General features: G+C 43.5%; 1 protein-coding gene across 1 annotated transcript in view; it reads left to right on the forward strand.

Moving 5' to 3' along the window:
• The first annotated feature begins 3,658 nt into the window (after nucleotides 1-3,658).
• The window catches only part of LOC108091976 (acetylcholine receptor subunit alpha-like 1), a 54,272-nt gene continuing 31,620 nt past the window's right edge, over nucleotides 3,659-26,310 (forward strand). The window contains exon 1 of the mRNA XM_017191386.2: nucleotides 3,659-4,219. The gene's annotated coding sequence lies outside the window, so the exon portion shown is untranslated. The remainder of the gene's footprint in view (nucleotides 4,220-26,310) is intronic.

The raw sequence follows: 26,310 nt of genomic DNA on the forward strand, positions 1-26,310 counted from the left end.
TTGCTCTAATGAATACGCTCCGACCTGTTATCCCAGTTTCGCCAGTTTTACCAGCCGCCTGCTTCAGTTGCCACTGCTGCCCCACCTGCCGCCATTTACACTCGCATTCGGTTGCCGCCTGCCAGGTAGCACATTACCCATACGCCAGGTATGCCAGTCTGCCAGACAGTCAGCCAGCCAGTCAGCCGTTCAGTTAGACAGTCAGTCGGTGAGACTGTCTCCTTCGGCTGGCTTTCCCTGCTTTTCCTTTTTCGGTTTTCGTTTCGTTTTTGTTTTCGTTGTTATTGTTTTTAACGCAAATTCCCACTTGCTTAGTTGCCTGTTCTGGCTTGTTTTTGTATGCACGCTGTTGCCATTGTCTTTGTCCTGTCACACACACACACACCAATACACGAATGTACACCCTTATACTTTATATAAATATATATAGATTGTGCCCCCTTGTGCGTCGGCAGCGCCATCGTCTTGTTGTTGCGCAAATATTTGCCTTTTTTGAAGTTGATTTTTGGTCTCCGTCTGAGCGCCTTTTGTTGCCATCTCAAGTTCCCCGCCCGGAAAACCCCGCCCACCGCGCCAATATGCTGATGAATCGTTGCTAAATTGAATATCGAGTGTTTATTTATATTGGCCGGCAAGTGTCACGCCCGCCAGTCCATGTCCATCGGCCAAAGCTGGCCATGGCAAATAATTTGAAATTGATGTATTATCTCGAAGGGAACGTGGCCCCAATTGTCTCATCCGCTCCTCCCCCTTTTTTTTTTGCTACTGCTGCTGCACGCTTAAGTAGTTTGTGCAGCGCAAACAAAATTAAGCGAGTTGCAAGTTGCTGGCGCAAAAGTTGCTGTCACAATTGTTATTTCAGAGCGGGGAAAATCGAGCAAACAATTTATAAAATAAACGAAGCCCTTGGCGAAAAAGGAGGGGGAGATAAATATATTCTCTTTATTAAAGCTACCGCTTCCCCGATCAATATACAAATGAATCAAAGTCTAAAGAAGATACAAAACGAAAAATACTCAAATAACTTGTGCAGTGCAGACAAACGTTATTTATCACTGGTAAATATTTGGGAAAGTGCAATTCGATTGCGGTTGCAGTTGTCGCCATGAAATTGCTTTGTCGCTGGCCACCGGAATTTATAGCACTCCTTCCGGCGAACGAATTCAATTTTCAGTCTCCTTCGTCTACTCAAATATTTAAGCCGGCTCATTAGTGGGGGAATCCCCGCGGGAGAAAAGCAGACTTTTCTCGGAACGTGCTGCAGCATTCAATCCGGGCTTTAAGCGACAACTTCCCCGGGTTTTCAAACTCGAACTCGAACGGGAGTGCATTATGCGCCGGGCTATCTTCCTGGCAGAAATCTGGGAAAACGATTCGAGTCCCGGCCATTGTGGCGTTGCACTTAGTCGACCCGCAGTGCCTAAAAAGGAGTCCTCTTTCCACCGTTTTTCCCCTCCTCCCCTCCTTACAACCAACTGCCCGCATTGCCGACTGCCTGTTTACTGTTCTCCGTCGGCCGGTCCTTTATGCTCCACGCACACACACACACACACACACACAAAAAGCAGCAGCAGATAGAGGCACCCAGATGCCCAGATGCCCCGATACGTTTACTGCGATGTCGCTGTAGTTGTGGATGTGTAGTTGTTCAGTTGTGTAGTTGTGGTGGTGCTTGCTGATGGACATTTGCTGGCAGCTCTTGTGCCTTCTTCGCCGGTTCAGTCCGTCCTTTATGCGCCACAAATGAAAATGCAGACAGACAACGGGCGCCAACCGACGACAGCGGCAGTAGCAACAGCAACAACAGCAGCAGCAGCAGCAACATCAGCAACAAAAACAGCAGCAACATCGGCAGCAAACGACAGCAACGTCTGACGATGACGTCGCATTTCTGGAGACAATGAAACAAACTGAACCCGGCACAGATCCCAGCCGAGTTCGTTGACAACTGTGTCTGTGTCCCCCATTTTCCCATTTTCCGACCCCCTTTCATCCCTTTCCCCGCCCTTCTTCTATTTATTTAACATGCATTTGAATTATGAGCCAACCGAAAGGAATACTAAACCAACACACAAATAATAACCAAGCAACTATGGCTTTAATTCATAATTATTTTTATGTCAGCGCACTCATTAAGAGTTGCAAGCTTTTCATTCCATTTTCAACTCCTTTTTCCCTTGTTTCTTGTTTCCCACGGTGTGTTTTTCCCCATTTTCCTCTTGCACTTTATCCGGGCTTTGTCATTTGCATTTCACATTTGGACTCCTTTTAGCATTTCAAATGCTCCCGCTGCACATTTCGTTTCATTTTCGTTTAAATGGCCCAACATTTTCTGCTCTGTTGTGCATTTTGTGACTTTTAATTGCAGTCCTCAATTACTGAATGGAAAGTAATAATAAATTGGACGCCACATGAAATTTGTACGTTTGTTTTAACTGCAACTCTCCTTTAAGTTCGCTTAAATCGGTATTTTCGAGAAGTTTACTGCAGCCGTTAAGCGTTATGGCAATTTAACAACTGCAAAAAATATTTAATTTTCCCCTGGCAATTTGTCAACTGGGTGTGGCCCCTCGTAAGTCCAGACCAGCCAAGCTCCAGATACACACATACATATATATGTATATAAGTCGGCAGATACATATATATAAATTATCATTGCCAGCCAAAACTCAAACACGATAAATTGCCAGGCAACGGCAGCCGGAGAAGCAGAGGAAAAAATCTATAATTTACACAAAATTCGTTTCCGCATGCGAACGCTTTTCCAATATAAATGGTTCCCATTCCGCGTTAGCATCGTTTATAACATATTCATACTGATGCCACACAGATATGGCAATAATCGCATCGGACCCATCCGAAACCGGGCGACCTTAGCCAACAACTGTGGACGCGGATAGGAAGTGTGCCAATTGGGCGGCCAAAAGGGTCCGCTCCTCGAAAACTTGGCAAGTGCTTTCGGTTAATTTCGTTTATGTGTTGCACTCTGGCTGCCAGCCGGGCATTCCGCTTCCCGGATAATTGATAGTATAATTTCCATTAATTTTTGGCCATGATTGTTACTGGAGTTTTGCACTTTTGCCAATAGGTATATTTATTTCATTAGGTTGTTATCATGAGTTGAGTTTGTAAAGTGAATTACATAAAGAAACGAAACATTAAATAGATATAAACAATCAATAAGCATAGTTAAATTACTTTGATGACCTAGTTAGGTAAAAAATATTTATAAATTACCATATAGATCTCTTTATTTTCTCTTGGTTTTTCTACATAGAAAAAAGTAATTAATTTTTTGTCCTGATTCTTTTGCCAACTTTGCAGCCACAACAAGAACACTCAAGACTGCTAACTGGAATTGCTTCGAACCATCACCATCAAAACGAACAACAACCACAACAAAGTGCTGCCAGCAACATAAACGTAATCAGGAATTTAACAAAAACCAAAAAGAAAGAGGAAAGTTGAAGAACAAACGAAACAGGAAGGAAACCGAAAACATGTTTATGGAATTGTCATCGTTAGCGAGCAACTGACGCAACAGCTCAAGGCATGTGGCAACAGCAACATCTGCAGCATCAGCAGCAGCAGCAGAAGGAACAGCAGCAGCAGCAGCAGCAGCAGCAGCAGCAGCAGCAGCAACACTGAGTGGCAGCAGCAACACTTTGAGGCAGCAGCAGCAGCAGCGGCAACTGGGAAGCGGGAGCGGGAGCGGGAGCAACCTCCGTGGGAAGGTGGTGTGCTGCTATAAAGCAGCACCATTGCTGCCATTAAAATAGACGCCGCGGCGCAACAGCAACGCTGCCGTCGTCACAATCAACGCCAGCGACAACACCATCCGCATCATCGCCATCGCAGACGACGACGGCGCAGCAGCAACACCACCACCAGCAGCAGCAACAGCAACTGCAACAGCAACACCAGCAGCAGCAACTGCAACAGCATCAACAGCAACAACAGCAACTTCTGCAGCGGGTTGTTGGGCGCAGTGGGTGTGGCTGCCATCAGCTGCCCATTGCTCGACACTCAGCAACTAATCGACGAGCCGGGCAGCAGCAACAACACTGGCGACGACGACGGCGGCGCAGCAGCAACAACAGCAAGGGCAGCAGCAATAACGCAGCAGCAATACTGCAACCAGCAACATCAGCAACGTGGTCGACGGCGACGCTACGACGGCCTGTCATCTGTAGGCAATGCAACGCGCTGTGCAGCAACGGTGAGTGGACAGGAAACTGTTTTTTATTATATATTTTTACGATCCCATAAGAGGTTCTTAAAGTACTTAAAGTTCGAGGTGGTTCAAGGCTTGGGATGGTACTACAAACAAAAATATATAGTTATTCAGTAGCAGAAATAAGAAGCAAACGAACGAGAGAGTCAGAAGTTAAAATAGAAATGATTAAAAATTAATTTGAGTATGAGAGGAAAAAATAATTTAATAGATTTGTGATTTTCGGATAGTAAGCACCACTTCAAAAATACATTTTTATTGGCCAACTTATAATTGTAAAGCTCAATAAAATACAGGTCTTACTTTAATATTTATTTGTACACTCTCAAGCGAGTAAAGATTTTTAAAATGTTTTTGCTTCCCGTGAAAACCCCCGCATAATTGTTAATAATTTGTTGGGGAAGTTGGCCCCGCTTGGGGAAACTGGAGGAGGTGGCCTGCCACGCGAAACTCAATTATCGCATCTTTACAAGTTACTTCCGAGAATTTCCCACGACCATTACGTGATCTCGTGTCAATCTTACCAGCCAAGCAGCCAGCCATCCAGGAATACAGGCATCCAGTCAGCCGGGGGCCAATGGAAAATGTGGAAATCTGTGCCGAGACTTCGGGCCTTCGCCTGCCCATTAGCTGTCAGGTTAATGCACCCAAAATGTTAATAAAACACAAACACATATCCACACACACACACAAATACGGAGAGCGGGGCACATATGAATTTATGATAAGCACACGCAGGGGGCACAAAAGTGAAGAAGGAAGGGGGAGGGGGTGGAGGGTGGAAGGTGGAAGGTTGGGGAATTGGAGGGGAAACAGGCACTTTAAAGTTGCGACAGCGTGACGTGGGCAAACTTTCACCAAGAGTCGTGCTAATGAATTCCCCAGCACACGTTCGCTGTATCTGTATCTGTATCTCTCGTATCTGTGTATTCATATCTGTAGCTGTAGTCGTGTATCTGCATTTGTATGTGTGTGTGTGTACCAGCGACAGTCGTATAATTTCTAATGCGATGCTTTTATGATCGCCCCACACACACACAAACACTGTGGAAAAAAACACCCACGGGTGCTGCCACGCACGTGTATCAGCCTACTGCTAGGATATACTACACACACACCCATACGGAGAGTGTATATGTGTGTGTGTTTGTGGAAATTAAAATGCATAAAAGGATAACAGCAGCGCTGTTGTTGTTGCTGTCGCTGGCGACAAACCACAGGCCCACATCGAAGCCGTTGGCTGTCAGCGACGAGCAACCAGCAACGAGCAACCAGCAACATTGTCATTGTAGGCAAATTTCGCCAGAGACTGCATTGGCAAAAAAAAACAAGTAAAAGCAAAAAAAAAAAAAAACAAGCTAGGGAAAAAATGGGAGAATAAAACGAAAGCGAAAGCCTCTGACAAATTGTACTGCAGGGAAAATTGCGATTTTCGCGCTCATCAACGATGGTAGCAACAACAACAACAAAAGCAACAACAACAACTAAAACAACAACAACAATGGACCAAAGTGCACGTGTTGCTGCGGTGCTGCGTCTGGTTTAATTTTAGCACCGGCTACGGGTCCCTCAGCAAAACCAAACTGAACGGAAAGCGAACGGAAGGCGAACGATGCCTACACCTTGACACTACAAAACGGGGCGTATACGTAATACACACTGCATACTATTAGGCGCTCATAAAAAATGTAACGTTGTCGCATAAAAATAGATGCCGAACCCTCGTCTGTGAGTTAGCATGTATGTGTGTGTGAGTGTGTGTGTGTGCGTGTGTTGTTGTGGCTTTAGCGAGGAATAAACCATGCATAATGCCCCCAATGTTGTTGTCGTCGCCATCATCAGCATTTGAGTTATAAATTTTTATATGATTTGAGCCCGACTTGCACCATAATTACGCTGGTGTGTGTATGTCTGTGGGTGTGATTGTGTGTGCCTAGGTATCATAATAAAATGTTGAACATTTTATGTGCGCTCTTCAACTTTTGTGTAGCTAGTTGAACCGGCAAACTCGAAACCTTCTTATCAGGCACACGGAGAAACATATTCATTAAGCGCAATATAAATAAAATGGGACTCATTTTAAATTCATGAGGCCTACCAATGGGGAAATTAATCTCAATTTATGGTTTACCTGTTTGAAGAAGCTTAAAAGCTGATAAAAGAAAAAGAATTTGTTAGTTTTAAGACATCGCTTTGACAAATAAAAACAGTTAAGACATGATTAAGGCTCCGAAAATTGCTTGGGAAACCAATAAAAAGGCCACTTCTTTACTCGAATCTTCATGTAGTCCTCTACTCTAATTTATTTTGAACTCGAAAAAAAGCAGCTCATTGATGGTAAATTTCATGCTGTTTTTTCTGGGTGCAGCCTCCCAGCTTTCCTCTGTGATTGCGACCAACTGGAGGCACGTTTGGGCCAGGGGCCAAGGAAGCAACGATTATTATTGGCAATCAAGTGGAGTGCCATCTTGCCTCTGGCTAGTTTGATCTCTGATTGCACTCGGCGGTGTGTTAGGAGAAGAGTTTCGAGAAATTGCTCCGACGTTTCGTTTTCTGGCCAGGGGGCACAGCACATGAGCTGACTGCGAGTGAATGGCAAGCCAGCTCCGAGGAACCATTCCATAAATGGAAATAAAATCAATCCGGGGGTTAGACATCACAGGAAGTTGGCTTCGATAAAAAGCCATGATTTCGGGTTAAATATTCCCACGTTCGCTTCACTTGCCTGTCATCAGTAGTCATTCCCGAATGCGAATTACAGCCAGCCAAAATCCAATCTAGGCCCCAGCAATCCTCCTCTTTTGCTTTCCTTTTTTTTCTGGCCTGTTATGCAATGTACTCGTGACTCGTAACTCGTAACTCGCAACTCGTAATTCATAAGCCAGCAGAAGCATGTAATATGCCTTCGATAACATTTTGCTCGTGTGACAAATTTTTGTCGCAACCAAAGGGGGCAAAAAAAATAGGAAAAATCTGCAGAGAAACAGGAAAAGTTTGCCCAGAAAGGAAAGGGAAGAAAAGGGGAATGGGTCTCGTTGGTGGGGTTGGCAAAAGGACAAAGTGTTAAATGTTGACATGTCATGACATTCCAAAGAGTGGCGGCCAAGCAGATGGGCCTTAGCCTGCTCGAGAGACAAGGGCTAACGAACGCCGGCATCCTGGCCAAGGAGCAGGCATCCTGGTCAACATGAAGAGAGTGAAAGAGAGGGAAAACCGCTCGAACGAGCGGCTTACGTGCTGACAGCTGACAGGGAAACCAATGAACTACGATATGACATGGCCGCCGTTTCACTTCGCTCCATTCTTTCTTTTCCTTTTTCCGGGGAATAACATTTACTTGGTATGTGTGTGCCTGTGTGTGTTTGTGTGTGTGCGTGAGCCACCCAAAGTTGTGTGTTTGTGTTTGTGCGGAACATCAACTAATATTGTCAACGCAACGTTCGACTTGTTATCCCTTCCGCTCGCCTGGCTTCCTCTTCTTAATTTCGTTTTGAACTCCTCATCCACGTCTTCGTCTTTGTCTTCTTCTTCCCTCTCCGTCTTCCTCGTCGGCCATTTTGTCTGCCCTCTCGCTCTGCCTTCTCCGCCTTCCCGAGACTCGCTGTCTCTGTCAGTTATTTGCAGAAATTTATTGAAATTGTTTGTCAAATTCCGTTTACTTGTTTTTCGCATTTTGCCAAAAATTTCCTTCTTTTTTTTCTCTGCCAGCAAATGATGACAAGGACAACCAGACTTCCGTCGATGTCCTCTTGCGCCATTTCCCCCTCCCCCTCCCCCTTTCTCCCTTCTCCTTTCTCCTTCATCTTGGTGTGTGTTTTTTTTTTTGTGCTGTGTGTGTTTGGCAGTTAATCTAAGAACTCGAACTTGCTTGGCGCTGGGCTGGCCCTATAGCTTCGTGTCGCATCAACTATAAGTTGGTCCTGGCAAGGACTCACCAATCCTGCCATGCTGCCATCCTGCCATCTACTTTTTTATAAGTTACTGCTATAAAATGTTGCGCCATTTCCCATATGCACGCCGCTCACTGTTTGTTTTTGCATGCAATTCTCGCTCACTTTTTTTTCGGGGAAGTCCCTTTTTGCTCAGCATTTTAAGGACGAAATAAATAGGGCACAAGTATGTATATAAATATATTCAAGAAGCGATCCAAGATTTTATTGATGTTGCTTGAATTTGAATGACATTGTAAAATTATACGCAAATGTATGCAGCCACCAGAAGAAGAAAACGACGAGTACTTCAGGCTCCACTTCGCTCTGCATAAAATGGAGAACTAACAAAAAAGATATGATGAAAAGGAAGCAAAGGAAAAGGAAAGAAATTTGGTGTTCTAAAAAGTTTTATGTGCATATCTATTACAGCTTCTGTGTTATGTATGCCATATTGGCCAACTGTCTTGGCCAAAACACTTTTGAATGGTACAGACTCGTATGTGGAGCGTATGTCTCTGCATAAAGCATAATCAAATTGGCCTGCAAGTGGAAGTTTTGTGGCTGTGCTCTAAGCCCATTGGCTCCATCCGTCTTATGTAAGCAGAGCCATCAAAATGTATTTTGCTCGAGTAAATTTGAAGGCTGTAAAAATTATTCATACCATACGAAGACTTTAGATGGTGGTAAATGATTTCATTTTTCAAAATTTACAGTACTTGACGTGCATAAAATACAAGAATTTTCCCATTTTATAAACTTCAATGAACACATTCTTTTACTTATTGGGTTTATTACTTACAGCTCTAAAATGAACGACGAAGCCTCCTCTCTTAAACTCTATTTTTCTATTTTCTAAGCACAGAAAAGTGATGGACACTCTACAGATTTTCCCAATCCAATCTTTCTGCTGCAGGCAAATTCCCAGAATTAGTGTCTTTGTCGGTGTCATGTTTTTTCAACCCTTTAAGCCCAATCTAGGGAATTGTTTTCCCCCTTTGCGTTGGGAAAGTCGCAAAGGGAGGAATGAAAATTGCACGATAACACGGCAGCGAGCACACTCATCTAAATATAGGCTATGGCATAATAGGCTCAAGACGCTTTCATTCAACACTTTATTTTTCGGGGCAGCAGCAGCATGAAATGGCGCCAGCATGAAAGCCGTTCACTCACATACCGAATGAATGGGCCGAAAGGAGCCAAGGAGCCAAAAGGAGCGGGCCAAAAGCGGAGTAATCGACACACGCACGAAAGACAAAGGCCAAGAGCGAAAAAAAGAGAATGAAAATAAAGCGAACCCCTTTCAAATTTCCATCGGATTTTCTTTGTTTTCTTTTTTTCCACCGCCCGCTCTGCCGGACAAAAGGTGACTGCGAGTTTTCATTTAGACGAATATTCCGAGCAGGTGGGAAACTGGAAAACCCTGAATGCGAAAGCCCAGAAATCCCCGAAACAAGTGAAAAAGTATTGTGTGCCAAAAATAAAAATGTCAATTTGCCAAATGTCGGCGAGCGGAAGTTTATACTCCGAGCTGGTTTTCTTTTTTTGGGTGCAGGTAGAATTTACAAGACAAAAAAAAAAGAAAAACAAAAAAAGGGAACCCGACTTCAAAGTCTGGAATTCTGGAGAACGAAGTGGTGTCAGCGTTACCGCAGCAACCACCACCAACGGTGCAAAGTAATTTCCGAAATATTGTACTCGGATACTCACTCATACACAAACACACTCGCACACACACACTGGGAAAACGAGTTACTGGAACGTAGAAAAGCCAACCCCCAAATCCGAAAAGAAAAACCACTTTAATTTCCTTGGGCTCCGGGTTGGATTGCTCCTCCATCTATATAAAGTATATATCTTTCGCACCAGTCGCAGTCATTCGCATTCATGCGGGTTCTCCAAATGATTTCGCCTCCTTTCCAGGACTTGTTCATTGGACTCCTGACCCCCGGAATTCCTCCACTTAAGCCTTTAGTTTAAAGTGTATTTAATTTAAATGACTTAAGGGGTAGCAAATTGCTTTCGCAGGGGTTGCGTGTAATGAGTTGGGCTCCCCATTTCTCGGGGTGGTTGACTACTCCTTCGTCCGGCTTGAAGGTAAAACTTTCCCAGCCGAAGACCAACAAGTTCGGTGGCAGGAGCGCATGGAAGCTGTCAAATTGTATGCCACAACCGGCAGCCCAAAAAGCATTATGGTACAAGGACCCAGCGAAAAGTTTCCCAAAACGGGTTAAAGCCCGTTTGACTTTGTTGCCGGTTAAGTCTTGTAGTTGACGTATCGACTGGAGCGGAATTTTCGGGGCCCTGCGCCCAAAGGTAAATTTCATAAATGAAATGGCCAAAGAATGGCGGCGGTGCCTTTAAGAACTGGCAACTGGTAAATGGTAACTGCTAACTGGTAACTCAATGGCCAATTTCGCTTTTGGGCCGCTCGAATTCGGTTCGTTGGCTGGAAGCAGTGCAATTCGCGCGTGCAACGTAATAAACTGTCTTGAATGTTCGGGGACGGCGAGGTGGAAAAGCTGCTGCTGCTGGGGAAAATGGCGGTAGGGAAAACCGCAGTCAGCATCACAGTTTCGTGCCCACGGGCAAGTGGAAATCTCTGGATCTCGGCTGGCTGACTGGCTGACTGGCTGGCTGCGTTTAAAAACTTACTTCCTTCCGGTTTGTTAGGCGGCAGAAATTGCGAAGGGCGAACGGCGAAGGGAAAGGCGGTAAGCCTGGAAAACGGAAAATGCCAAATGCAGTGATACAAATGCGATTTTCTGGCAACCGAAAGGCGGAAGAGGTGTGCCTGTATGTGTATGTGTGTAACACACAAAAACCAATACACACACACAGAAAGTGGCAGGCAGAGATTTAAGGCTTTGCCCGCTGACACTTTTTCAAGTTGATGGCGCCTGGTTGTACACACACACACACTCGCACAGACGAGTTACACACGTTACACTCTATTTGGCAGCGTACCCAACTCAAAATGCCGTGGCGGAAATTATTGAACGCACTCACACACATGCGCTGATACGCAGGGAAAACTCTGAAAATCTGAAAATCAGAAGAAGAGAGAAGTGCGGTGAAAGGGCTTCGCACACACACACACACACTCCCACACACATATTAAAAATGCAAAAAGTCAACGACTGCGCAGGAAAAAGCCACTGAAGCTCAGCTGAGCATTATAATGCGAGAAATATATTCATGCGATTACAATAAGAATCGAATAATGCCTTCACCCGCCTCGCGAGTGTGTGACGAGCTAACGCCTCTGATTCCGAATCCGATCCAGACTCAATGGTTATAACCACCACACCACTACCATACACCGAACAGGAAGGCAGGGCAGAGATATCGGAGAGATGCCGGCACCTGGAGGCCAGAAAATCAATGCAAGTTGAAACTCAATTGCAGAGATACGAGTATGATGCTCGGCTCGCCTTGATTTATGGCTGTTTTCCACTTAATTGAACCGCAGATCATCGCCGTTGCGCCTCGGAACTTAAAGGTCCGTGCGATAGCCGTATGGAGATACCATAAATAACACAGCGGACATAATAGCGACCGAAGAGCGACTCTTGGCCCTTTGCCGGGATTGCATTACGCATACGCCGCGTGGAGCCGCGCAAGTGGCATCGATTTGCTGCCACATTTCGATTGCTGTTTTTCCCCCTCTCCCGCCCCCTTTCTTTTTTTTTCTCGCAGACGGGCCATAACGAAATATTTATGCGACGTCATTGGGGCATCATTTAAGTCGTTTCGGCTGGAATATCTGCCACACTGAGCGAAAGATTTAATAGTGAATTTGATTGGAAGTTTTTTAAGGCAAAAAAACTGGTACATTTGGATGTAGTTCTTGTTTTGGAAAGGTATGTAAGGAAAGTTATTTTGTTGAAGAAAACATAAAGTATTGATAGAAGGTTTTAAGGTTTTACTTCATACTGTGAACTAAAAACTAAAAGCATTTATCATGTTCCGTGATAACATTAAATAAAATCTTTTATTTATTTAGGTATATTTTGATATCAATAAAAGGCATCACCCCCTTTTTTTTGCTGTGCTCTTTTTCTCGTTTGGCAGCGAGAATCTCTGCCCATCTGTTTTGGGCTTAGTTGGGCCTTAATTTGAATTTAATTGAAGCCCCGCTCGAACGAATGGCTAGATGGAGGGAGGAAGCGGATAGGGGAGGTGAGGGGGCGGTGGCGATGGCATTGTAACTGGCACATCCAATTAATGGTGGCCGAAACTAGCGGCGAATGTGTGTCGAGTAGAGAGTGTTCGTACAGAGACTGTTAAATAAAATATGGAGAGAGTCGAGACTCTTGGGCTTGGCCCTTTTTTTTTTTGTTTTTCGCTCGAGCTTGTTTGCCTGCCGCTTGTTCGGCTTTCGTTTACTTTTTCCTCGCTTTTGCCCAGCATTTGCCCAGCTTTTTGCTTTCGCCTTCGTTTTTGGGAACATAAAATGGTTGGGAAAAAATGCGTGTGTGCCACTTAAGTTTACATTTTCATTTGCTTGCCCCAATGACTTTTGCCGTTTACAATCATTTTTTCCGCTCCACAATCCACGCTGCCCGCTCCACAGGATTCGCTACACCAATGGAAATGGCGCATTAAATTAATTTTCAGCTTGTTTGAAGTTTTGACCCGGCCAAGAAGAAGAAGAGTAGGGAAAACAGTAAAACCCGCAAATAGAACATAAAGTCGTGTATTTTATGCCAACTGCACTTGTATTTGTGTGTGTGGGTGTATGTATGTGTGTGTATAGTGTGTGTGTATTGTGGCGAGCGTGGCCATTTGGGAAAAGCCAAGTTGCTTACTGCTCATGGCTATTAGCTTTGGTTTTTTAGTGCGTTCGCCTCCAAAAATGAAAAGCCAGCGTCGGCGAATAGTAAAATGTCAGCGTAAAACTGTAATTTATGTGCATGTGTGTGAGATTCCAGCTCGGGTTCTTGCCCCCTGCCACAAAAACCTTGCCACACTGTTCGCCTTTATATGCGCATTCTATTCCGTTGTTGCCTTTTGATGCCGATTTCGGTTTTTTGGGCTCGCCTTCGCATTTGGAAAGCTGGAAAAGCTGCAAAGCAGGAAAGCAGAGAACGTACATCAATCAATTCATTGACTCTGCTTGGAGCATAAAACCCGAAAGTATCGCATCCTCCACCCAAAGAATTCTCACAGCCGTGGTAATAAAACTTTCCGCCAGCCTAGTCCCAACCAAGCAAGCAACCAACCAGTCAAACCTGATGTACAAAAAACACAATGCAGCAGCAGAAGTAGCACCTTCCGATCGATAAGGAATACGGGGCATAGTTTTATGTGGCCGACTGTGGCTGTAATTCATGTGCTGCCATCAAAGTAATCCCCCTGGCATAATATCAGTCAAGGGCAGTGTGAGAAACGACAGCCAAAGCCAATAAAACTAACAGAAAAGGGGAATTTTCCCATCTCAAAGCGAAGACGAAAGTTTGAGCCCAGAAAACTTTTTCACACAGGCACGATAATTATTGGAGAGCACACACATATTTATTCTCGCAACTTGATGGAATTTATTTATACTTTTGAGTTCACTCAAGCGTTGCTTTTGGGTTGTATAATTTTTTTTTTTTTTTTTTGCTTTCGGGGTTGTGGCCCCGAATGTCGATGAAAAAACTATTAATCACGAGGAGTTTCCATAGAGCAGACAACGAGGAAACATGAGGCCATCGGGCCTGTAACTCAACCAGAAGCAAAGGCAAAGGCAAAAGGCTTATTCGGAGACCCAGTTAGCGATTCAGGCCAAAGCAGGACATATTCACGCCACACTTGTTAGCCAAGAAAAAGGGGGAAGGGGTCGAAGGGCTCGGGCCACGTTTTTGTTGTGTAAACAACAGAAACGAACGTTCGCATAAATTTCGCCTTTTCGGGGCCCCATAAAAATTTATATAATTGAGCCGCGGCAGGCGCCTAACTGAAAAGCGGGCCACCAAAAAAAAAGAGAAAAAAAGGATGCCGGCACACGCGGAAAGGATGAGCCTGCCTCAAAGGAAAATTCAGTTCATCTTGGAAAGGAGAAGGGAAAAAGGGGATGGGGGGGATATGGAAAATCTGGGGTGCCGAGCGGAGGATGTGAACGGAGTGAAAGGAAAGTTTAAGGCAAATCAAAAACTCGGCGATAAGCACGAGTTCAGCCAACAGTCACGCTGATTGGTATTTTTCTATCCTTCCTCCAACTCCTGCTCGGCTTCATCATCATCGTTGCTCCTTTTTTTTCTGTCGGGTTTAGACCATAAAATATTTCACATTTTCACTGGGCACGAAACCGTCAGAAATTTGTGCTATGCGCTGCAGATATGCTGAAAAGTATCAAAATTTGTAGCATACTTTATGGGGCTACATATTATCTCCATCCAGGGAAAATCACTGTGTGTGTGTGAGTGTGTATGTATGTGTGCGTTTGTTGGGGGGAGGGGGAAGGCAAACAAAACCAGAGTCCTCGAAGAGCCCACCTGAAGAGCAGAGCGGCGGTTGAAGGGCGCGGTAAACACGTAATTAAGCTCGAAAATGTCTCAAGGATTAGGCATTTCGCCTGTCGCCGCTGCTGTCATCGGGAAACCAGCCAACGAACCAACAAGCGAAAACCGCCAGGACCTCTGAGCCACTGACAGCCATTGGCAACAGCTGTCGCCCGCTTATTATGTTTATTATAAATAATTTTGCAGCTGCTCACCGCCATTATTACATTGCATCTGCTTTTGACTCCTCTTTCGCTGCAGACAGAAAAAAAACGCTTCTCTTTGTCGCTTGAAATTTATGAGAAGAGCTCTTGATGGTTATCAGCAATATAAATAACTTTTTAATTGAAAAAAGCACCAGCAGAAAAACTGGAAAATATCTGTAAAAAGATAAACCAATATTGTCTTAAATCATACAAAAAATGTAAATGCTTTACCTAACGATCTACTTTTTTGTTTAAATTAATTTGTAAAAGCTTATGAATTTAATTATTATTGAAACCAGAATCTCCCCACTTGGATACCTTTTTCTAGTGATATTTCTCGTGGTGTGCACAGCTTCATCTAAGTTGTCGAGTTCCCCGATGCAGCCAGGTAAAAGCGATCCGGGGAAATGGATTTTCACGAGAGGTAATGGCCCGGGAAACCTCTGAACCCCCGGACGTGAATGCGTACATATACGAGTAGTTGCCACAGCCAGGCAGTAAATAAATACTTGAGCAATGACATGTCAACGTTAATAAATGATTAACTTGTCATTTGGAGCAGAGTGGAGTGAAGAGGAGGGAGAAGGGGAGTAACTAGAGCAGAGGGGAGTCAAGTGTGGTTTGTTGGAATGAGGAATGAGACGGTGTGTGTGGTGGGTAATCTCAGTGGTGTTCGAGAGCGGTTTGTTTGCCCGAATGTGTTGAGCGTTGTCTATGGTACGCCTGTCTTGGATTTCGTTTCGTTTATGTGCGTACTTAAGTTGTCAGTTTGCATATTAGATACGAGTATCTGCAAATAGCTACCCCCGCTGGCCCTCAAGTGGCCCAACCAATCAAAGTTATGTCACATGCGACTCCGAAGACTATGCTCCTTGCTCGAGGAAATAAAGTTTTCCCCTCCATTTTCCCCCCTCCCTTTCCCCACATTGAATGTGAGTGCCTGGTCGCATAAATCTTCTAAGCTGGCCAGTGAGTAAAAACGAAGGCAGACATTATATTTATGATGTCAGGCAGGCTAACCAAGGCAAAGGCAAAGGAAAAGCAATAGGAGAGAAAAAGTTGTGCAAAATCAAATGGCAGCAGGGAAATACTAATCATAACGAATCAAATGTCCTTCGACATCGGGCCAAAGTAGTCGGCAAAGGCAATGGCAAAGTGAAAAGGCAAAGGACTTGGCAAAGATAAACCGGACAGGATGAGGAATGGAAGCGGAAGCCAAAGTCGGCAATTGTATCTGCAGAGATCAGGCGGCCAGGCTGGCTGGCTGGCTGGCTAGCTGGCGTTTTCCAACATATTTTCCGGCTTCGTAGCTAATTAATTTCCATGAAAATGAAAATTTAAATGCGTATTTTCACTGCAATCACAAAGGCTACAACGTCCATTGCCATTTGGGGGCATATTTATGGCGCAATTTAATGGCCACAAAACCCCAAACGCAGTCACTCGTCTCCTCCAAAGAGAAAGAGAGAGAGATGGAAGGATTTCGTCCTTGTTCTGGGACACCGCAGCCCAGGACCATTTCGCACTAATTTTAATGAAACAAAAAATAATAAAATGTACACGGGCGCAAACAAAAGGCGCAAAACCTTCTGGTTGTTCCATTAATTAATGCCACGATTATTATCTTCTGGCTTCTGGAGTAACGACACTGCACGTGTTCCACTCGACGAGTTCGTTCGTTCACCCAACCGACCGACCGACCAGGTAAACTTTCATAATTAGTTTTATTGCCTTTGGTTGTTGGTTGTTGGCCCTTTTTCCCTTCTGAAGACCGCATGCATAAATCTACCGCACTTGCACACGAACAAATCACGCTATGATGGCGCAAATGAATGGACGAATGAACGAATGGATGAGCGACTGGATGTAGTTCCTGCCAGGCAATTATTTACACCAGCCAGCACCGTTTCCGCTCAAATGCCCATCGAGTGGGTATACAAACGAGTTTCCTATCGAACAGCATATCCGCTGCACTGAAAAAAAATTAAGAGAACTGTTCAGTAATTATAAAATGATTTTAAAAGCTAATCATTCGATTTGATATGAATTTAAATTGAATATACATGTAACTAAATGATAGCATACTAACAATTTTTTCTAGCTCTTAAATGCTGTTTGCAATGCTCGAAAACATATTTTATTTTTAGTGAAAAAGTAAGGGTACAATTATTTTTCCCATAATTAACCACAAATCCAATCTATGATGGTCAGTGCTCCAGCGATGTGGAACAAAGAATTACGACTACGAGCTGCCATGTCCTTGCAAATTTATAAGCACCCCGCTTCCTGTTTTCCTTTTGGCCGCGCATTTTACGACAGACCTGGGGATTCTGCTCCTCCTGTTCCTCCTGTTCATCCTGGGCATCCTGGGAATCGAGGAGTCTGCCTGAGACTCGAGTGTTAGATTGATGATGCAGGTGAATTACGCGGAGCTCCGCTGATATACGGCCAAGTCAGCTGGCTGGCTTTTAATTGAAAACCGAAATGACTTTTGGCCCGGCGGAGGAAGAGGGCGTGTCCCTCGTTGATTTTATGCTAATCCATGCAGCTCAGGAACTGAGTGCCGCAAAGTCCGGCGCAAAGTTGCCAAAGTCATTGAAATTCTGCATAAAATTAGGCGTTGTCTTCCATCTTCCATCGTCCCGTCGAATATGTCAAAGCAAAATAAACAGTCTCTTAATAATTATGCGCAGCCGGCAAAGAAAAGTCCGACAACCAGGTGTTTGTATCTCGGCTCAGAGTTTTTATCGCCGTTTGCAGTTGGCCACTGGATGTTGCATTGTTGGAAAATTCAATTAAAGCCCCCGTCCCCTGGCGTTATTATTTTTATGATAATTAGACACCAAAGTCTCTGGTTTTCGGCAGAGCAACAGAAAGTGGCAAGTGCTGCCAGTATATGCGCTTAAGCGCATCCCAAACTTCATTCAACAAAGCCGCAACTTTGGCCAAGTCGAGATGAATTGAGTGGGGATTCAGGGAGGGGAAGCAGAAGGGGGGTGGTGTATAGACTGACCCACTTAATTGGCTTTAAGGCCGAAATCAATTTATGCACCCCAAACAAAAACCGGCTTAGTGCCAGTAAGCTGGGGGCCGCCTATTCAAATTGATTGGCATCTGGCACTTGGATCGATTGCGTATACGCAGTGTGCACCTAACTTAATCACGGCAAAGGGCTTTTAACTTTAAACGGCAGAAGGACGAAGTTAAGTGGCAGGTTTCCTCTTACAGGGTTATGCCAAAATAAAACTTTGGTGAGAATTAAAAATTTAAGCTTACGGGTTTTATAACTCACCATTATTTATCTGCTAATCGGTGGAGCTAAGAAAAGTTTCAGTCTGCTTAAAAAACCATCTAACTTGCTTAATTAATTATTTAAATTGCCCGCGATGTGCTAAATAGGAAGTGATTTATCTAGCTGCAACCATCGCGATTCTAGAATGTATCTGATGCAGTTTTAATTATTATTCTTTGTGTTTTTTTTTTACTTCACGGCTTTTGCTCTCGCCTTTCTATTTTCGGAATGGAATTATTTTTCGCTCTAACTTTTGTGCAGTCGAATGAAATATTTTGATTTGCCGCTGCCTGTGGCAAAAGTTCGTTAAAATATTCATAATTACTTGGCGTGTGATGCGGCGCCACTTCAGCCCACCACCCACCGCCTCCCCCCGAAAATGCCACGCCCCCTTTTGCCCGATTTGCCACCCACTTGGCCAACGCCAAAAACTTGGCGAAGAAAACAGAAATTGTGCTACTTAATGAGCGGCGATGGAAACTTTGGCCAAAACTTTCGTGGGCGTTGGCGCAAAGGGGGCGTGGCTCCATGGGCACATTTAAAATAATTACGAATTTATTTAAGCTGCTTTATGGCGAAAAAATAATTTACAATAGATGTCGAAGAGCCAAACTTTTGCCCTGCTTCCTTTTCTTTTTTTTGGCTTCCCATTCCAAGTTCGCTTAACCCTTGAGAGACCAAAAAAAAAAAAGGAATTTATGCTTATGTCATAGATGGACAAATTTGCACAATGCTTAGTCGTAAAAAAATATTAGTATTCGCCGCTCCTTGCGGCTCGTGTTGTTTCCTATTTTACATTTTTAATGGCTGCCAGGGCCGTTTCATTGCCACACAAAAGTCGACAGTGGGAATGGGATATTCCCCATTCTGGGTTTATCTTTCTATATAGGATGTGTGTGCTCCTCTGTGGAAATGTTTATGAATACACTCGTACGTATTTTCGGTCCCACAAAGACGCAATTATCTCGGTCATCCCTTGCTCCTTCGTAACTACTCTATACATACAGATATACAGATATACAAATATATATGGTTACTCCTCCTCCGATAACGTGTGTAAAGCGCACACAAAGGACAAGTTTCGCTTTCGCCAAGTCCATTTGCAAAATTCTGTGCTGAAAGCGGGTTAAAGTAACAAAAGCCCTGGAATATTTCCCCTCGCCTCACATGAGAACTCGTTCTCCGCATTTCCGTATTTTCCAGGTCTGTCTGCAACTCTCCTTTGGTTTGCACATTTTTGTGTAGTTGTGCGTAAAAGCCTTATAAATAAGTTATACACGTTGAGCAACTGAAACCGGCCCTCGAACTGAATTGTCATCCAGGGGGAAAAGCGGACATGGAGGCGTATTTAAATCCATATTTCAGTTATAATTTCACAGGGCTTAACTCTTTAGGCCGTTTGAACTTCTCGGAAGTTCTCCGCATCCGCATCCTCATCCTCATCCAAATCCTCTGGCCGTAAATTTGATTCCTTTTTCTCTCTGCTAGATGAGCACTTCAAAGTCATCGTGCTAACAACATCATCGCCGCATTTTATTATTTGTTGCTCTGGCAATTTCGCTTGCTTGCCGGGTTTTCACAGCAGCCATCAGCCATCAGCCATTTTGGCCAAAAGTGTGAAATGGCGAAAATCGAAGGAAAAACGTTAGCAATAAAAGCAAAAGTCATGCGGTTAAAGCGAAAACTTTTTGTCCGAACCTCACCTTCCTCTTCCTCTTCTTCTTCTTCTAGTCCCGATCTCATTTATTATTTACAATATTTTTTACACATGCGTTCTATTTGGGTTTTTTTTTTTTTGGTTTTTGCGGCTGAGGAATGAGTTGGATTCCTTCTTTGCATGGAAATTGAAAATTACTGGTTGGCAAAACAGATCAGCCAGGGTGACACTCGACATTTTCGGTTTGTGGCATGAAAAAATTCAAGGGGAATTTCATTTAAGCCAGAGTGAAATTTATACTGGCAGTTCGAGAGGGGAAAACGGGGGGGAGGGGAAAATACTTGAAGTGTGCAATTAGCAGTCAGCCCTTGCCATATTGATTTGCAATTAAGTGCAGCAGAAGCTTGTGAAAAACCAGCGATAGGAAAATATTTCTTTCATGCGGTTGCCTTTTTTCCGCGCAATCCAACTTAATGATGCGCGAACTATTAAGCGCATTAAAAGCGATTTCTGCCCCAACTTTCCTCTTTTTGTGTTGTTTACTCCCAGAACCAAAAACATGAACCCTTGTGTGGGCCAAAAAGGTAAAAAAGTCGGCACGCAGCCGGAACATTTATTACCTTTGACACGAGCCATTAAATAATTAAACGCGCTGTGCAGTAGATAAAAAAAAGCAAAAGTAAGTTGAGTTGATGACACCTGGCACACGTGAGTGTTAACCGGAAATTAAATTAATATTTTTTCCTAACTACTTATAAAGCTTTTAGCCAGGCTTTGTTCCTCTCTCTTCTTGCCTTTATTTTTTTGTTTATGGAGTGGGCGTAATCAAATTGAACTCTCAGACGGATTGGATTGAATTACGCTAGAGAGAAGCGGCTGAAATTGAAAATTAATTTAAAATACATCAAGCGGGCATTAGAGGCGGCTGTCTGCTGGCAGCTGGCTAAATGAACTTGCGGGCCGTGGCCAAGACAAACAGAAAGCAGATGAGAGCAAGAAATGAGCGAAAAGCAAAAGGCAAACGCACTCACACACGCTAACAAACATGGCTAAAAAAAAAAACAGAAAAAAAGAAACAAAAAACCCAGAAGAGAAACTCTGAAACAGAAACAGAGCTGGAGAAGTTGACATATGACATTTAATTTAGTGTCTTTGGTATGTTGCCTTCGCTTGGCACAATGCCAAAAGCATTTGCTCGCATTCATTAATTTTCATTTTCGCAAAGGGAAAAAAAGGGGCGCAAGTCCAACGAACCCCGCAATACCCTCACCCACACACCCATACACACACCCACACTCGCTCATTATCCTCTGGCGGGGCAAAGTGGAGCATTTTCCGTACCCCTGAACCCATTTTCCAAGGGATTTTTTGGTAAGGAATTCATGTCTAAGCTGCCGAAAGAAAAACGCGAAAAAGCGCCTGTGTTTGAGTTGAGTGGCACTTTTTTGCGCTGTCGACGTCATTATGTTGGACTGTTTTTTGTTTTTGTTTTTGTTTTTCCTTTTTTTTTTTTGGCTTTTTTCCCACCGCGTTGCAGTCGCTGGCTAATAAAATATTTTATGCTGGGCTTATCTGCCATATCAAAAGCATGAGTTTTGCAGCTGCGACAACGCAAAAAGCCGGGCACCACCAACAACAACCAACGCATTATTAACAGTGAGGCCCGCAGCCCCGCCCCCTTCTGCACACCTCACCGGATACGCCCATCAACCAGCACCCGCCCCCCTTTGAAAAGAACCCTCCGCCCACCCAAAACATAAACAAAAACCAAGCGCCGAAAGTATAACAAAAAATTGCCAAAGACACACAGACACACTCGCACCCGCATTACAATTTATGAGAGAAAGCAACAGTCCAATGTAAATGCAGAGAGAAAAAAACATATTTAATTATTATATATCATGAAACGGATATAAAACCAATACAAATTATCCTGGTTTTTAAACAAAGTATTCCAGAAACTTAATTTACTCCCTTTGCAACAGAACCCTTTTGCTTAAGCTCAAATTAAATGCTTTTATAAATATTTAATATTTAACTAATAACCCAATTTAAATATCAGTGTAATGTGTTTTTTGCCAGCAACTGCTGCTAATTCACGGCCTGGTTTTTGGTCAAGTGCAGCTTGGCCAAACATTTTTACGCTGTGATAATAGAACCGCATGCGGTTCACATGTGGAAAGTGGAAAATGGAAACGGGAAAGTTTCCACCTGTTTTTCGGCCAACTGTTAAATGTGTGACAAGAGCGTGTTTTCCAGCTTGTGACAGCTGCCAGCTGCTCTTCGTCTTCTTCTTCTTCTGCTTCGTCTGCCCCCGAGCGTTTCATTTCCTCAAACGTCATGTCCATGTTCTTTGGTCAACAAAAATTTTCAATTAAATCCCTAAATGATAAGCAGACTTTAAGGCTATTAAACTTCAACTTGCGAAGGAGATTATATTCGGTGTACAGGATAATAAGCAGTACATTTTCACCGATAATCTCCTAAGAGCATTAAATAGTTGTCCATTGTTGTTTTGCCGGACACTTTCAGGGCTTTTCATGCCATTCAACAAATTGTTGAAGCTCTGTTTGCTTGACTTTTGCTCGGAGCTTAAACTCCGAATTAATTATTTACACAGCCATGGTATTTATTAACAATTTGCTAATTGACATTTTCATTTTCTGTTCTCTTGCAGGTGAGTTGACTAATCAATGTACATTTTCTGGATACAAATGGAATGAAATGCTATAGAACAATACTAATATGCCCAATTGAAAGTTGCAACTCAAGTAGGTAATTGCCTTCCAGCAAATCACAAAAGTTGTCAATTGAATAGCAGTAGTGCCACGATTTCCAATCGGAGCTTCAGCTCTTAATGCCGCACTCATATTTATTTATATAGATTTCACCCCCTTTATTTATGGCAGATTGGAGCCAAGGTGGCTTTCGCTGCGAGGAATAAACAATCTGGGGACATCCAGTGCTCGGCGAAAATCCTGTAGCTGATGCTAAGGATGCTGGAAAAGCCAGCGCCATTGCATCATTTTATCCATCAATTTTATACCTTTTACAATTTGCTTTCTCCCCCAGCTTTCTCCCCTTTCTCCGCCTGCCTGCGCTACAAAATAGCAATTGTATTAAACTGTAGGGATATCTGAGAGTCGGGAAGGGAGAAACGAGAATCGAGAAACGAGGAGACATTGTAGCTGCCATATAGACACATCAAGTAATTGAATGCACTTGCGACACGCGGCAGGAGACAAAGGGCACACATTGGATAGAAAGGGGGATGAGGGGGGAGGGGAAGGAGGGGAAGGAGGAGGTGGAGGGGTGGCATGAGGAAGGGTGGTAAATGGGGAGTCTCAGCTGGATGGCGTTGCTTTGATTTCGAGCTCGTTCAATGCTATTAGCGCAAGTAAACTATAGGCGATGGCGCGAGGCAGATAATGCCAGATGTATGTATATAATGGACAAAGCCAGGAGCAGAGGTGAAAGCAGAATATTCAGAGGAGTTACACAACAGAGACTACTAATTTAACTAGATAAAATGAAAGGGAAGAGAGAATGATCAGAAAAGAACTTTAAAAACTTAAAAATAACTAAAATATGCGAAGTGTCGAATTTATCAAATAACCAATTTAAATGTAATAGACAAATATTTTAATAGAGTTTGTAACAAAGATTGAAAAGTATATGACTTTTAAAATAAAATGTTGTTAAATTCTTAGAACCAACAATATAGGTTCTCCTGGGAGATCCTTTTGAAATAAAATAGCATTTAAATTAGCGCAAATTCCCGCATTAATTGGAGCGAATTCAACTGGCGGAACAGCCAGGAGGGAGCCCCTCCAAAAGCCCCTTTTTCCCCGCCTCTGAACGAATCCTGGCATTGTCTCTGGGTCTCGGATCGTCGGGTATTTGCTCAAGTGCTTGGAGTGTGTGAATGTGTGTGTGTATGTGTGTGGGTGTGCGGGTGTGTGTATCCAACTGTGCGGGTGTTTGGGTGACTGGAGAAGCGTGTGAGTGAGCGTTCTGTGTCAATAGTTGGCATCCATACATACATAGAGGCATTCGAATCTAGTTGAAAGAAAGGGCGGAAAGGGAGGAGAAGGTCGTGGGGGAGGGGAAGGGGAAGGTTGAGGGGCACAGTCATCGTCTACTTTGCATAGAATTGAAATTTGAAATTGGAAATTGAAAATCGCTTTGCCAACTGTGCGCCGTCGAGGAGCTGAGATGAGATGAGATGAGTTGGGATGAGCTGGGAGTTGTTGGTTTGAGATGAGGAGAAGTCTGGCTGGCTGGCTGGCTGATTGACAATGCATTGGATTTGCATTAAATAATCGAACTACGCGCTTCTGTTGCTTTTTAGCCATTAAGTTGAGCAAATATTCTGCCGGGGGGAAGGGGGAAAGTCGATGGGGGAGGCTCATCCGAGTTGGCTAAGTGCTACTCCCAGTTGGAATCACATCATTTCGGTTTTATTCGACTGTGCAGCGATTTCGGCAATTTATCAAATTGCCGTTGCCCAAAAATTACACAATAATTTAGTTTTCCGAGCTTGTGGAAATTGCGGGGATTTCCCAGATTTCGATGGGAGTTTCGTGGATGTTGGATGGTTAGATGTTGGATGTAATCGCTTTTGTGGCTGGTTATGCACCCGTTATGTGTGCCAGTTTATTTACAGAAATACTCGCTTTTTTGGACTCGCAATTTGTGCCAGATTCCGCAGAGAAATTGAATTTTTAGTTCGTTTTCCAGGGATGAACTTCAAATGAACATGTTTGTTGGTTGGCAAACCTTGCCTTTAAATGGTGCTATGCATTGCAATGTTTTGCCATCATAACTCTGTTTCACCATGTCGTATTTGCCTTCATGTTTGTGTGACTTTCAGCCCGGCCACGCCCCCTTTCCGCCTCTCTTCTGCCACCCACATTTGCAGCACAGCTGAGTTTCAGTTGCAGTTGCATTGCAGCAGGAGAAAACTCAATCCATTTCGAGTGGCTGCAGTTTATGCTGTTTGAGTTTTGGTGTTCGTTTTCATTTTTGCTCCCAGCTCGCAGCTATGCATATATAGCATGGGCATAGTATTTGAATAATTCATGCATGGCAATGCATAAGTCAGCCGGAGCGGAAATCCTCCAAGCCACCCAGCAATCCAGCAATCCAACAATCCAACAATCCAACAATCCTGCGATCCAACGAAATGCATCCAGATTGCATTTGCTGTACTTGCAGCTGCAGGTTGTCCATTTTAAGGACGGAAGTCCTGTCATCCATCAAACCACCAGCTAAAAGCCAACCTGACGCTGCCAAGTCAATAAGGCCAACACTCCACTGAACTTGGCCCAAAGCAATTGCCAATTTGACACTCAGCAGCAAAAACCAGAAAAAAAAAACGAAAATGATGGCTAAAACATCATTCGATGCTATTCTGATGGCCAATTTAAATTTTATTGTATTGCATTATATCGATGTGCAGAGTCTGTTAAATGCTAATGAATTTTTAATGCTTTTCACTTTTTCGCCCTTCGTGGCGAATGAAAATGCATTCGAAATAAAGTTGCCACAAGGACAGTGAATGTGAATGTGAATGTCCTGGCTGGCCAAATAATAATTACCAGAACGAATGTGTGTGTTTTTGTGGATTAATTAGCTGTCATTTATTCATTTATCGATTGCATCGCTCATTTCCTACCTGCGAACTGCAAAAGCGATGGTCAAACATTAATCAAGCGCCAAACTTTCGCTTCGTTCGGGGGTAATTAAATAACAATGAAGTGGGAGCGGAAACATCTGTTTTACAATATCAATTTTGCAAATAATGAGCGCCAAACAAGCCCATCCATCAATCAATCAATCGAACATTCAAAAACTCCGCACATAATTAGTCAAAGTACCAAAACCTTCACGCATAAATCAGGAAAATACATTTCCGCCACACAAACCCTTATTTAATATATATCTCATTTATGTACACTTTCTGTATCTGTGTAAAGAAATAATTTTAAGCGGACAGCTGCTGTCCAAGTTTCGAATGCCAACTGGCCCTTCTTATAGATAAATTTGCAATCGCTTCTGCTCGCCTGTCAGAAGGTTTGATTTAAATTTATGACTATGTTTTGTCCAAAGCATGCGGCGCTACAAAAAGTGAGAAGGAATGATAGGAAGGACCTTTCGACTAGGAGGTGTCCTTTAAGAAATATTCTCTATGAAATTGGTTTCAATTTAAACAAAAATTCTAGTTAGGGAAGGCCATACCTAAAAATTATCTATTTAAAAAACTTTAAATAATTATTTTGTTGTATGTATTTATACTCCTCTTAAACAAAAAAGTTGCAGTAAAGGGTATATTAAATCTCCGACTTCCCTGGGAAGTTGTCAGTTTTTTTCTTTCCATTCGATAGGATCACTATCTTATGGCCAGCAGTCCCAAGATGAATTATGACATTGCGGTCGGTACGTGAAAGTGTGTGCCTGGCGATACAAAACGACTCCCAATGGAAAATGCTAAATGAAACGACGGCT

Source organism: Drosophila ficusphila, unplaced genomic scaffold (assembly GCF_018152265.1).
Source record: "Drosophila ficusphila isolate 14025-0441.05 unplaced genomic scaffold, ASM1815226v1 contig_791, whole genome shotgun sequence".
NCBI lineage: Eukaryota > Metazoa > Arthropoda > Insecta > Diptera > Drosophilidae > Drosophila > Drosophila ficusphila.